General features: G+C 37.8%; 2 pseudogenes; one reads left to right on the forward strand and one right to left on the reverse strand.

Moving 5' to 3' along the window:
- The first annotated feature begins 3,469 nt into the window (after nucleotides 1-3,469).
- On the forward strand, nucleotides 3,470-4,896 carry LOC102964572 (annotated as a pseudogene).
- A 6,916-nt stretch (nucleotides 4,897-11,812) lies between these two features.
- Nucleotides 11,813-14,288, reverse strand: LOC122242017 (annotated as a pseudogene).
- Nucleotides 14,289-14,732: the final 444 nt, after the last annotated feature.

The following is a 14,732-nucleotide window of genomic DNA, read 5'->3' on the forward strand; positions in this document are numbered from 1 at the left end:
TCCATTTTCATTCATGATTTTATCTATTTGGGTCATCTCCCTTTTCTTTTTGAGAAGCCTGGCTAGAGGTTTGTCAATTTTGTTTATTTTTCAAAAAGCCAACTCTTGGTTTCGTTGATCTGCTCTACCGTTTTTTTTAGATTCTATATTGTTTATTTCTGCTCTGATCTTTATGATTTCTCTTCTTCTGCTGGGTTTAGGCTGCCTTTGCTGTTCTGCTTCTATTTCCTTTAGGTGTGCTGTTAGATTTTGTATTTGAGATTTTTCTTGTTTCTTGAGATAGGCCTGGATTGCCTATTTTCCTCTCAGGACTGCCTTCGCTGCATCCCAAAGCGTTTGGATTGTTGTATTTTCATTTTCGTTTGTTTCCATATATTTTTTAGTTTCTTCTCTAATTGCCTGGTTGACCCACTCATTCGTTAGTAGGGTGTTCTTTAACCTTCATGCTTTTGGAGGTTTTCCAGACTTTTTCCTGTGGTTGATTTCAAGCTTCATAGCATTGTGGTCTGAAAGTATGCATGGTATAATTTCAATTCTTGTAAACTTATGAAGGGCTGTTTTGTGACCCAGTATATGATCTATCTTGGAGAATGTTCCATGTGCACTCGAGAAGAAAGTATATTCTGTTGCTTTGGGATGCAGAGTTCTAAATATATCTGTCAAGTCCATCTGATCCAATGTATCATTCAGGGCCCTTGTTTCTTTATTGACCGTGTGTCTAGATGATCTATCCATTTCTGTAAGTGCAGTGTTAAAGTCCCCTGCAATTACCACATTCTTATCAATAAGGTTGCTTATGTTTATGAGTAATTGTTTTATATATTTGGGGGCTCCGGTATTTGGTGCATAGACATTTATAATTGTTAGCTCTTCCTGATGGATAGACCCTATAATTATTATATAATGCCCTTCTTCATCTCTTGTTACAGCCTTTAATTGAAAGTCTAGTTTGTCTGATATAAGTATGGCTACTCCAGCTTTCTTTTGGCTTCCAGTAGTGTGATAAATAGTTCTCCATCCCCTCACTCTCAATCTAAAGGTGTCCTCAGATCTAAAATGAGTCTCTTATAGACAGCAAATAGATGGGTCTTGTTTTTTTATCCATTCTGATACCCTATGTCTTTTGGTTGGCGCATTTAGTCCATTTACATTCAGTGTTATTATAGAAAGATACGGGTTTAGAGTCATTGTGATGTCTGTATGTTTTATGCTTGTAGCGATGTCTCTGGTACTTTGTCTCACAAATCCCCCTTAGGATCTCTTGTAGGGCTGGTTTAGTGGTGACAAATTCCTTCAGTTTTTGTTTGTTTGGGAAGACCTTTATCTCTCCTTCTATTCTAAATGACAGACTTGCTGGATAAAGGATTCTCGGCTGCATATTTTTTCTCTTTAGCACACTGAAGATATCGTGTCAATCCTTTCTGGCCTGCCAAGTTTCAAAGGAGAGATCCGTCATGAGTCTTATAGGTCTCCCTTTATATGTGAGGGCACATTTATCCCTTGCTGCTTTCAGAATTTTCTCTTTATCCTTGTATTTTGCCAGTTTCACTATGATATGTCGTGCAGAAGATCGATTCAAGTTACGTCTGAAGGGAGTTCTCTGTGCTTCTTGGATTTCAATGCCTTTTTCTTTCCCCAGTTCAGGGAAGTTCTCAGCTATTATTTCTTCAAGTACCCCTTCAGCACCTTTCCCTCTCTCTTCCTCCTCTGGGATACCAATTATGCGTATATTATTTCTTTTTAGTGTATCACTTAGTTCTCTAATTTTCCCCTCATACTCCTGGATTTTTTATCTCGCTTTCTCTCAGCTTCCTCTTTTTCCATAACTTTATCTTCTAGTTCACCTATTCTCTCCTCTGCCTCTTCAATCTGAGCCGTCGTGGTTTCCATTTTGTTTTGCATTTCGTTTAAAGCGTTTTTCAGCTCCTCGTTACTGTTCCTTAGTCCCTTGGTCTCTGTAGCAAGAGATTCTCTGCTGTCCTCTATACTGTTTTCAAGCCCAGCGATTAATTTTATGACTATTATTCTAAATTCACTCTGTTATATTATTTAAATCCTTTTTGATCAGTTGATTAGCTGTTGTTATTTCCTGGAGAATCTTCTGAGGGGAATTCTTCCGTTTGGCCATTTTGGATAGTCCCTGGAGTGGTGAGGACCTGCAGGGCACTTCCCCTGTGCTGTGGTGTATAACTGGAGTTGGGGGGGGTGCCGCAGTCAGACCTGATGTCTGCCCCCAGCCCACCGCTGGGGCCACAGTCAGACTGGTGTGTGCCTTCTCCTCCCCTCTCCTAGGTGCGGGATTCACTGTGGGGTGGCATGGCCAGTCTGGGCTACTTGCACACTGCCAGGCTTGTGGTGCTGGGGATCTGGCGTATTAGCTGGGGTGGGTAGGCAAGGTGCATGGGGGCCGGAGGGGCAGGCTTAGCTCACTTCTCCTTAGGTGATCCACTTCATGAGGGGCCCTGTGGCAGCGGGAGGGAGTCAGATCCGCTGCCGGAGGTTTGGCTCTGCAGAAGCACAGAGTTGGGTGTTTGTGCAGAGGGAGCAAGTTCCTTGGCAGGAACTGGTTCCCTTTGGGATTTTTGGCTGGGGGATGGGTGAGGGAGATGGTGCTGGCGAGCGCCTTTGTTCCCCACCAAACTGAGCTCTGTCATCCGGGGGCTCAGCAGCTCTCCCTCCCTTTGTCCTCCAGCCTTCCTGCTTTCTGAGCAGAGCTGTTAACTTATGACCTCCCAGACGCTAAGTCATGCTTGCTATCGGAATGCACTCTGTCCAGCCCCTCCGCTTTTGCCAGTCAGACTCGGGTGCTCTGCTTGGCCGGCAGGCTGCCCCTCCACCCAGGCTCCCTACCGCCAGTCCGTGCAACGTGCACCGCCTCGCTGCCCTTCCTATCCTCTTCTGTGGGCCTCTTGTCTGTGCTTGGCTCTGGAGACTCCGTTCTGCTAATCCTCTGGCGGTTTTCTGGGTTATTTAGGCAGGTGTAGGTGGAATCTAAGTGATCAGCAGGACGCGCGGTGAGCCCAGCGTCCTCCTACGCCGCCATCTTCCCTGATTCCAAGATACTTTTTATTAATTGACTTATCTCTTATTACAGATTCTTTGTCTCTGCACATAAAGACGACCCCACGTTCCCAGTTCATCTTAGTTTCAACTTCAAGTTAAGTGCTGTTTGATGAAAGGCTTTATGCAAGTAATTACTCCTCTCTTTTTGAAAGGCCAAGCCTATCACATTTTAAGCCCTTAATCCTGCTGGCCTCACTAAGCAAAGGAAGGAGAGGAGACAAGTGACACTCAGGAAAAGGTGAGGCAGACAAAGCAGTGCATGTGGTACTGAAGTGGCTTTTAGCTCCAGGATCTACATGTGATCAACAAATGTGATTTACTCTCCTCATCTCTTAATGCACAAGATGTTTGTTAATGGGGTTTCTCAGTTTCTGGAAGCATTCCCACTCTAAGGGTATGAACTGCCATGTGTAGAAGGCATTTGGAGGCAGGGGGCAAGCAGCAGCTGAGGTAGTGAGACTTGTGGAAACCCAGGATGTTAAGCCTGGGTCTACTGTTACAAACCAGGAGAGACTGGGGGAGGTGTGAAGATGGTTACTGTCCCCTAATAACCTCAATCTGAGGTCCATGGGAAGGACTTCAGGTTTCTTATCCTTGAAAGTTGGGCTCTCTTCCTGGCCCACACAGAACATGAGAAATAACTCACTTCCCCAGAGGTCAGACCTATGTAGCCTATCCAAGGAGGAGGATGTTTTGAGAAACATCTCCCAATTCACATGCCCATCTTGTACCTGATGCAATTAGAAGGGACAGATTTGAACTGGTTTTCTCACGCATACATGCATTTTGCAGTTAACAATAAGCTGGACGATAGTGATAGGTTTGCCAAAGTCAGGGCTCTCATTGTCTGGATTAATTGCAATTTCCAGAAGCACGCACCCCTGGAAGAGTTCTACAGCTTTGGTGAGTCCATGTGTGAATACTTTGGGCACCAGGGATCCAAGCAGCTGCCTGTTGAGAAACCCATGGAGCTGGGCAACAAGATCTGGTGTGGAATAACAAGCAGGGGCTATCTTGTGTGGTTTGCGCCCTCACAGGGCACACTGTTCACCAAGTCAGACAGGGGCTTGGGCTGAGGTGGCAGTATGGTGGCAAATTTTGTGGATGTTCTTCAGGAACATGGCTGTCTGCCACAACACATATTTTTTGACAAGGTTTTTATAAGTGTCAAACTTATGTCCATTTTGAGGATAAAGGAGGTGAAGGCCGCAGAAACTTCATGAATACAGGACTGAGCAAAGTCCCCTCAAAGATCACAAAGGATTTTAAAAATGAAGAGGGAGTTCATTTGAGTATAAAGTTGATGAGAGTGAGGAGATCATTGTTTGCTGCTAGCATGATAGCAGTGTGGTCAACATCTGCTCCAACGTTGTGGGTATAGAAACAGTGGGGATGACCAATTATCATTCAGGAATAATCAAAGCATAGAACCAGGTCCGCCAACCATCCCTGGTAAAGCTGTACCAGGAAAAGGTGGGTAGTGTCAGCAGGTGGACCAGAATATTGCCAAGTACAAAGTGAAGATCCGAGGTACAAAGTGGTACTCAAGCCTCATTGGCGCTGACCTCCGCAATACATGGCAGTTACACAAGATCTGCAGCCATGATTCCCAAGTAGACCTCCTGGCCCTCCAGAGATATGTGGCCTGTGTGTATCTAGACAGTGATGTGACAAGGGAAATGAAACAGGAAGCTGGAAACTGAGAGCCACTTTGGCATGATTGGACACTGGGTCATCAACCAGGACAAGATCTAGTGTGCTCTCTGCCACTACAGTGAGAAATGCCATAAGGGTGTCCATTCCAAGTGCTTCAGAAAGTACCACATACAGTGATGTACAATCGGGAGAAGGAGCCCTTTGGGTGTTTCATTTATAATGAGATGTTGACAGCTAATTTCATAAAGCAGACAGAACACTTGTGTTTTATTTGTGTTGGAAAAAGGAGACCTGAATCCGTAATAACTTGGTTTTGTATTTTCTCCCCACTTCATTACTATTACATTTTACTGTCTTTTATGTTTCCTATATGCAACATAAATTAATATTTATATTAGCAATAATAAATATCTGTAAATGTATAGATTATACTGTCATTTATTTCAACTTATAGGGCCTTTTCTTTTTCTTTTCAAACTTTGATTTTAAGTTCACTTAGTTAACATACAGTACAATATTGGTTTCAGGACTAGAATTTACTGATTCATCACTTACATATAACATGCAGTGCTCATGGTAACAAAGGACCTGTTAACACCCATCACCCATCTAGCTCATACCCCACCCACTTCCATCCATCAACCCTGTTTGTTCTCTAAGAATACCTTATGGTTTGTTTCCTTCTCTCTTTTTATACCCCTTCTCCAATACGTTCATCTGGTTTGTTTCTTAAATCCCACATATGAGTGAAATTATATGGTATTTGACTTTCTCTGATTGACTTATTTTGCATAATACATTCTAGTTCTTTCCAGGTTCTGGCAAATGGCAAGATTTCATTCTTTTTGATGGTTTTGATGGCTGTGTAATCTTCCATTTTATATATGTGTATATAATACACATATTTTATATTTTATATAAATATTTTATATTTTATATATGTGATATAAACACATATATTCAATTATATATACATATATATAAATGCATATATTCAATTCCATTCATCAGTCAATGGACATTTGGGGCCCTTTATATTCAAATGAAACTTTTGCTTTGGATTATTGCTGACTCCTTGTAAAGACAAGCAAATACAGCTGAAAACTTTAGAGAAACTTTCATGAATAGTAAATGGTTTAATAATTGTTTGTTTATAATAAAATTCATTCTAATAATATAAGCCTGCAAATAACTGTCTATTTCCACCAAGTCTAATATAATTATGTATTTTTACAAATAAAGACTTGAAACTAAGAAATACTCCTACTATAGATTATTTTTGATAATAGGGACAATTCTATAAAATAATTGAAATTTTAAGTGAAGAAAAATATTTAAAATAGACTAATTTAATTGGCTTATTGTTTAGGTCTATTATCTAACCCCTTCATTTAAAAGATTAGAAATCCAGAACTCTGTGAGAATTTTACCAAGACTGACATCTAGGAATAATTTATAAGACAGAGGAGTCAAAAGGAAATATTTAGTAAGTAACATGTGAAAAGAAAATGTGTTCCATAGCATGCTTGTGAGGACTTCCTCCACTTTGAGAAGTTGGAGGTTGTTTTGGAGATGGTGGTGGATGAAGCTAGTGCAGGGAAAGAGGCGCAGGTTGCATAAAGGTGAATTGTCACTGTTTTTCCAGTTATAAAAACAACCTGGATGGAAGATGAGTGGAAGTGAAGATACAAAGAAGTTCTTACAGTATAGTCTTAGAAAATGAAGTCTGCATTGACTATTTTATTTCCTGGTTTTGTGTCTGAGCTTCGACACATTTCACCTGAAAACTCGTGGAAAGGGGAAAAAGTCTGTGTTTATTGGTAGGAAAACCAGAGTCTGTGTATTTGTAAGTTCTTGAAAATCTTTTCCATTTTGTTAATATAAGCTTTCCACTTCTGGCTCTGTTAGCAATATTAAAATGTGTGAAACATTTTGAATGTGTGGAAAAGTCCATTTTATTTATTGTTAAGTAGATGCTTGGTTTGGTGAACACAGAAATCAAAGATGGAAAGACTGGATAACCCGAAGAACATGATAACATAGATTTAATCTTAGTGAGAATAGTCCATACATGACAAAGGAATGTCAGGTACTTTTAAATTCCAACGTGAAAGTGGACTCAATTGACAGAGACTGCAGAAAACTGGATGTACCAGTCTACACTGGGGCTCACACTTGGTGGATGACTGAGTGTGCAGAAGAGTCAGTTTTGACAGCAACTTGGTGGCTCTCTCACTGTAACTCAAACAGCTTTGATTTGCAACTTCTTGCTGGAATAATTCTGAGAAACTCTGGTGTCAAATATTCTGAAGAAATTCATTCACTGTTACACTAAATTAGAAATATATCTGGGCAGCTCTTCTTGTACAATGCTATGAGGTACTGATGGAGTTAGAAAGATTCATTCAATTGACTGGATATGTTGTTTACATAATAGCAAATATCCCCATAGTTGGAATCATTCAGCTTGTAGTACCAATTATATGCACCTTTAAAAAGTTAGCTCTTAGCATTTCTTAGAGCTTAATATAGTGGTTAGTGAGATTGCAGGTAGGGCAAGATATAAAATCTTTCTGGAGGTAAGGAATATTTCATTTCTGAGGTTCCAGTGAAAGGGTAAATTGCTTGGATTGTTTGTCTATATCCTTAACTATTAATATGGGAATTAATTAATATTAGGACATGAAAAAGTAATTTTCTAATAATTAAATTACATATAATAAAATGGAAATTATAAAGAACCCCCAAAGGTAAACGGTTATTTTCTTTAGAGTGAGGAATATAAAAGACTCAATTATATTTTTTCATAAAATGTATAAATATATAAAATTTATTTCAGTGAACGAACATTCAAAAATGTTCTCTCTGCAACACTTTATTTTTTAAAATATATTTATTTAAATTTGAGTTAGTTAACATACAGTGTAGTATTGGTTTCAGGAGTAGAACACAGTGATTTGTCACTTGTATATAACACCCAGTACTCATGCCAACAAGTTCTCTCCTTAATGCTCATCACCCATTTAATCCACCTCCCTACCCACCTCCCCTCTAGCTACCCTCAGTTTATTCTCTGTATTTAAATCTCTTATGGTTTGTCTCCCTCTATATTTTTTATCTTAATATCCCTTAATTCCCCCTGCTTATCTGTTGTGTTTCTTAAATTCCACATAAAAGTGAAATCATATGATATTTATCTTTCTTTGCCTGACTTATTTCACTTAGCATGATACACTCTATAGATTCATCTATATTGTTGCAAACGGTAAGATTTCATTCTTTTTTATCACCAATAATATTGGCACTTTAACACAGAAAGCTGAGGTTTGGGCGTCAAAGGGAAATGGCAAAAAAAAAAATTTGAAAAAAAATGGAAAAGATAATAAAAAAGATTATATCTGGCAAAACAATTCAGAAGTGTATTCAAGAAAGGGCTACTGAAAGACATGGGAGACCTGAGATGTAGGAGTAATTACAGATAAAGAAAGAGATACTGAGAAATAGATAAAAAGAGAAATACCAAGAAATAGATGAGGGAGGGACAGAACAAGAGACAACATAGGTGAAGGTGAGGGGGCATTCAGAGACTATAATGTATATTCATGCTTTCCTTGACTTTGGGCTTCACATGAGTTTTCTTTCTTTGAAATTGATGAAGCCATATAGCCACTGATTCCAACTCTTCACATTCTTTTAGCTGTAAGTACTAAAGAATCTTAAGTGCAATAGTGTTAAAGTTACATGGAGACCAGGATTTTCTCAGCTCTAGACTAGAATGACAGCATTTTTTTTTTCTTTGAATGACTACGGTGGGCTTATTCCAGTCTGACTTCAGATTTTTGTGTGTGAGGTCTCTGATCTCATATGGGAGAAGAGGGGCACAATTTCCTCACAGATTAAAAGGGAATAATCAGGATGAAAATATAGAAAGTCTTCACATCCTATAGGCAAAATAATGGCAACCGAAACCAAGGCAATCAAATGGGTGGCAATTACACCTTAAATAATATGGCAAACCTGTCTGTGGGATGGGAGAGGGAGGATGGTTACATTATAATAAAAATGCCCCAAGATGTGGAATTTAAATCATTCAAGAGGAAAAAAAGTCGAATACAGAAACTGAAATTGTTTGGTTAGAATAATTAGAATTTAAGAGTAATTTCATTACAATATTCAGTGATGAGATTCTGTTTAATAGTGAGGATATTAAATGGGTAAGGGGCATTAAGGAATCTACTCCTGAGATCATTGTTGCATTATATGCTAACTAATCTTGATGTAAATTTTAAAAAATAAAAAATAAAAATAAAAATAAAATAAATAAAATAAAATCTGAAAAAAAAAATAGTGAGGATTCTGGTCTTCTAATTGTTCATTTCAAAAGAAGAGGACAATAAGAGACCAGTATCAATTCAGTTATCTACAAAACGCAATTTTTATTTTAGTGAATCTTAAGTTTATGTTAGAGTGTTAACAGTTTCCCTACCAAAGAAATTCCAATCTAAGAAGAGAGAAGAGTTGCTTTCCCATTCTACTTTACCCACCTCCTGCCCTGCTCTGTCACAAGTCTTTACTTAGTCATATTTTATCTTCCGAAGTGTCTTATTTCATTTATTTTTAGAACTGTAGGAAATGCAGTTGAACTAGATAACTTTATCTTCTTTTTTTAGATATTTACAGAGAAAGTTTTCCAATTAGATAAGAAATAAGTGGTTTCTGCCACATAGATTTGTTCTCCATGAAGGTATATTTTTGACAAGGCATTGGACTCTTTATGTCTTTTTTCCTAACTGCTTGGTTTACCAGAACTCTTTTAACAAATGATATCTGCTACAGTGAGCAAATGGATGAGAACTTTGCCTGAGGATTTTCTTTTCCCAGCCTTTCACATTTATTATCTTAAAAAAGAAGGCAATGTATTAAAGCCATTTGTTTCTGCAAGGAGGAAGACGGCAATTATACAACTTTGTGTGAAGCCACTAGACCTTAAAGCAACTAAGAACTGTGGATCTCATTTCCTTTTTTCAGCTCAAGTCCCATCCAAGTGAACTCGTCCTGCTTCACCCCAGTGTGGAAGAGAGCTCTGCCATACTGAGCTTTTCCCAAACTATGGTACCACTTCACTGAAACAAATTGAAGCAGAATGGCTCTTTGAGTATACTTTTAACCATCTGAGTAGGGCATTTGTAAACCATTGCCTCTTTTGTTTATTTAGTTTAATAGAATATTTATATTGGAAAGAAAAGTTAAGTGCAAGGAATTCAGATTTATTGTTAGAAATGCTTAAAAATGACAGCTGATACCTGAATCAATGCTTATAGGCTAAAGCACATGTCCTTGCATGTATCAGCTCAATCACTGCCAAAAATATTTTTGGTTTAGGGGTGCCTGGGTGGCTCAGTTAATAGAGCATATAACTCTTGGTCTCAAGGTTGTAAGTTCTAGCCTTTCACTGGGTGCAGTAATTACTAAAAAATACTTCATGTTAAAAAACTCAAATTTAAATTTTAAAAAATCTTTAAAGAAAAGGTTTCTGGTTTATAATTCTTCCCCAATCCACCCTTCCCTATACTTAAGTTGGTACATACATTTTTTTCCTTGCAGAAATAATTTGCATTAATCACCTATATGAAGAATAGCCTAAAATGTTGTTACTTATCCATTTTGTAGATCAAAACATTTTTTCATATAACCTTCAATATATTTCAGATTTAAAAATGATTTATATTTTCCCCTAGATATTTAGGGATGATTTATACATATACATTATGATTTCCATATATATATGTATATATATATGGAAATATATATATAAATATATATATGTGTGTGTGTGTGTGTGTGTGTATCTGTCCATATATCTATATATCATCAATATATCTGTCTATCTATCTATCTAGATATATGGACATATACTTTCCTTTCTGGGTGTTAAATAACTGTCTAAATAAGTTTACATTGTGATATTTCAGTCACTCAACAATGAGAATTAAAATGTGATGAATGTACTAGTAAATTATGAAATCCTTTAAGTTCAATTGCTGTCCATTTGGGTTCATACTGTCAGATATTAAGACAGGAATTCTTCCACATTTATAGGTTCAGCTACATTCATTCTATTTCCCTTTCTGCTAAAATTTGAATATTTTATCCTTTGACATTACATGGCAGAAAGTCACTAGAAACGTAAAACAAAAATAAATAAATAAATAAATAAATAAATAAATTCCAGTAATAGATGCCTGTAAATAACTGTCTATTTCCATCAAGTCTATATAATTATGTAATTTTACAAATAAAGAGTTAAAACTAAAAAAAATGTCCTAATATTTTTGATAATACAGATTATTTTTGATAATAGGGGCAATTCTATAAAATAATTGAAATGTTAAGTGAAAAATATTTAAAATAGACTAATATAATTGGCTTTTTGTTTAGGTTTATTATCTAACCCCTTCATTTAAAAGATTAGAAATCAAGAACTCAATTTAATTCTTATCTTCACTTACAGATCTTTGGAAAATGAAACATCCCTAGACTTTCAGCGGTGGTTGGCCTCTTTCAAGGACTGAAATTGGTATACATTACCTTTGTAGTTGAATGAAGGATTGCTAATTCAATTACTTTTCTTGGTGAAATTACATCATCGTTAACATCATTACCTCCATCACCTTACATACCAGCATTCCAACTACATTATCATCATATTTACTACCACTATCATCACCACCCTCACCATCAATCATCAACTGGGAGTGCCTAACTCCTGCTGGCCCATAATCTGAGGGTGTGGGCCAAACATTGTCAAACATAAGATAGATAGATAGATAGATAGATATAGAGACACATGTAGATATATACAGATATCTATCTATATGGATAAATCTCTCTCCATCTCTGTATCTACCTATGTCTATCTACATATACAGAGACAGAGAGAGAGAGAGAGAGAGAGAGAGAATCCATACAGCCAGTGGTCCCATTGCAATTTTAATTATGAAAAGACCAGGACTAAAACCTGAACATCTAAGAAGGCCTGATTTAGATGGAAATGAAAATAGGTAGTGATTGATATTCATCTTATATTTGTGGTCTAATTTGATGTTAGGCAGCATTCCAACACTTTTATCAGAGCACTCACCACCTCCTTGCTCCTCAGACTGTGTATGAGAGGGTTCATCATGGGGGTGAGGATACAACCAAGCATAAAGAGAAACTGGTCCAGCTTGGGACTGTGATAAGTATTAGGCCTCATGTAGACCAGCATGGCTGGCCAAAGTAGAGGCTCACCACAGTCAAGTGGGAGTAACAGGTGGCCAGGGCTTTATTTCTGCCCTCCAGGGAGTTCATGCTGAGGATAGCAAGGAAAATGAGAGTATAAGAAAACAGGATAAAGGACAAGGGAGTGAGCAGCATCATAACGGTTGTCATCACTACACCCTTCTTATAGGCAGAAATGTGCTCACAGTCCAATTTTAGAATGGCCATGACTTCACAGAGGAAATGGGAAACCTCTCTGGAACCACAGATGGGGAAATAGATAGAATAAACTGTGTGTGCAAATGATGTAATGTAAAGGCACCCACATACAGGAGATAATAGCCATCTGCAGATACACTTTCTGGCTTATTATCAGGGTATATCTCAGAAGGTTACAAATTGTCACATACTGGCCAAAGGACATGAGGGTAATAAGGATACACTCAGCAATTACTAGAGTCCAGAAGAAAAAAGATCTGAGTTTAACAGGCAACCTGTGAGATGTTTCTCTTCCCTGAGAAGTCAGTTGCCGTCTTGAGTATAGTGCAGGAGATTAATGTCAGGTCCATGAGAGCAATTTAGCTGAGCAGAAAATATATGTGTGTGTGGAGATGAGAATCCACCCAGATGAGGAAAATAAGGGTGACGTTTGTGGTGAGAGTCACAGTGTAGATCATAAGGATAGCAGAGACAAGGACATTGACATATTTTATACCAGAGAATAGGCTCAAGAGCATAAAATCATATTTGAAGACTAATTTATTTTATCCAAGTCTTTGTCTTGTTAGAAGTGATCAACCTGGGAACAAACCAGATTTGGAGACATCACAAAGATTTATTGAATTCTGTTCCCCAGACGCTTTCCTTTATAACTCTTATCAGCATCAGTAGGCTGTGATATTTCTGCAACTAACAGCAATTTAGCCAATTTCATGGCTAAATAACCTATCTAATGCCTCCAGTTATATTCTTTATTCACAGAATAAATTTCCCGAATCTTGTATAGTTAATTTCCAGACTTCATCTAGTAATGGTAGCTCATATCCATTACTACCACCTCCCCTCCCTTCTATGTCATTTCTCAGAGACCCCATTCCCATCTCCCTTCTTATACTCTCTCACTGCCATACTTTAACCTTTGAGAAGTATATTACATTTGTTCTATCCTCACCAAATCACAGTTTCCATCCTAATATGTTCTTATCACTATGCTAAATCTTAGAAAGACAAAGATGAATAAAGTATGATTTCTGATGCTAAAGACCTTTAACTTTATTGAAGAAGATATCAGGAACATGTGGAAAAATTAGACAGATGTTATAATGGAAGAATATAGATGATACATTGTACAAAGGAGATGGAAAGTAGCCTTCATTTTAAAAGGCTAGAGGATTTGAATGATGGAAATCTAACTTCACATAAACTTTTTTATCTTTTTTAACAAAACTACAATCAAAAACTAAACCATCATATCTGTTGGCATTTAGAAGGAGATAGTCTTTTAGAGGGACACCTGGGTGGCTCATTTATTAAGGATCTGAGTCTTGACTTCAGCTTAGGTCATAATATACAGTTACGAGATCAAGTCCTGCATTGAACCTCACTTTGGTTTCCATGCTGGGCATGGGGTTGCTCAAGATTCTCTCTCTCCCTTCCCCTTTTCCCTTCCCCCACTTAATCATTCTCTCTCTGTGTGTCTCTCAAAAAAAAAAAGCGTGTCTCAGAGAAAAGTTGTGTAGCTTGTCCAAGCTCTTATTATTACTAAATGTTGAAGAGAAGTGACCAAAACTCACATCCCAGAAGTTTTTCCAATTATCCTCCACCATTAGATCCTTATTAAGTACATTTACTAGAGTTATTATTAAATAAAGCCTTGTATTGTTCTTCATTTAATTTTTTTTAATGCTTACTTATTTTTGAGAGAGAGAAAGGGCAAAAATGCGGGAGGGCAGGGAAAGAGGAAAACACAGAATCCAAAGCCAGCTCCAGTCTCTGAGGTGTCTACATGGAGCCCAACGTGGGGCTCGAACTCACAAGTCCCGAGATCATGACTCAAGCCAAAGTTGGAAGCTTAACCGACTGAGCCACCCAGGCACCCCTGTGTTTTATTTATTAGGATAGTGGTAGCTGTTGTAATAAATAATCTTTCATTTCTCAGTGACTTAAGATAATAGAATTCTATTTCTTGTCAGATGAATTCAAAAATAGGCTTTGCTGATAGGCACTTGACTCTTTTGAATGACATTTCACGTACCCAGGCTCCTGGCATCTTGTCACTCACCATCTTCAATACTGACTTCTAAAGTCATTGTCCTCATCTGTATCAAGCATCCAGCAGGCAGGGTATGAAAATGTTAATAAGCCAAGCCTGAAAGTGCTGCATGAGCTTTCCCCTGATATTTGAGTCCAGTCACATAGCAACATGTCACTGCAGGGGAGGCTGAGAAGTATATTTAGCTCAGTGCACAGGGGAAAAGAGCACATAGATTTGGTAAACACCTGCCAGTTCCTGTTAAATCTAAATTACTCTGCATAAAGCATATAAACTGGTTCACAGCAGGGATAATGTTTTTGCATTCCTTTACCACTCTACTTGAAATATCGGTATTTGTTGAATTGAACATACTTGCTACTCAGGAGAGCTGTTCCTCATTCCCCTTCCATGAATTTTATTCTTGGCCTTTCAAAATAGAAATTATCTTTTTTTGGAGACTATATTAGTTTATCTACTGCTGTACAATAATTATCTCAAG

This window comes from Panthera tigris, chromosome A1 (assembly GCF_018350195.1).
Source record: "Panthera tigris isolate Pti1 chromosome A1, P.tigris_Pti1_mat1.1, whole genome shotgun sequence".
Taxonomy (NCBI): Eukaryota; Metazoa; Chordata; class Mammalia; order Carnivora; family Felidae; genus Panthera; species Panthera tigris.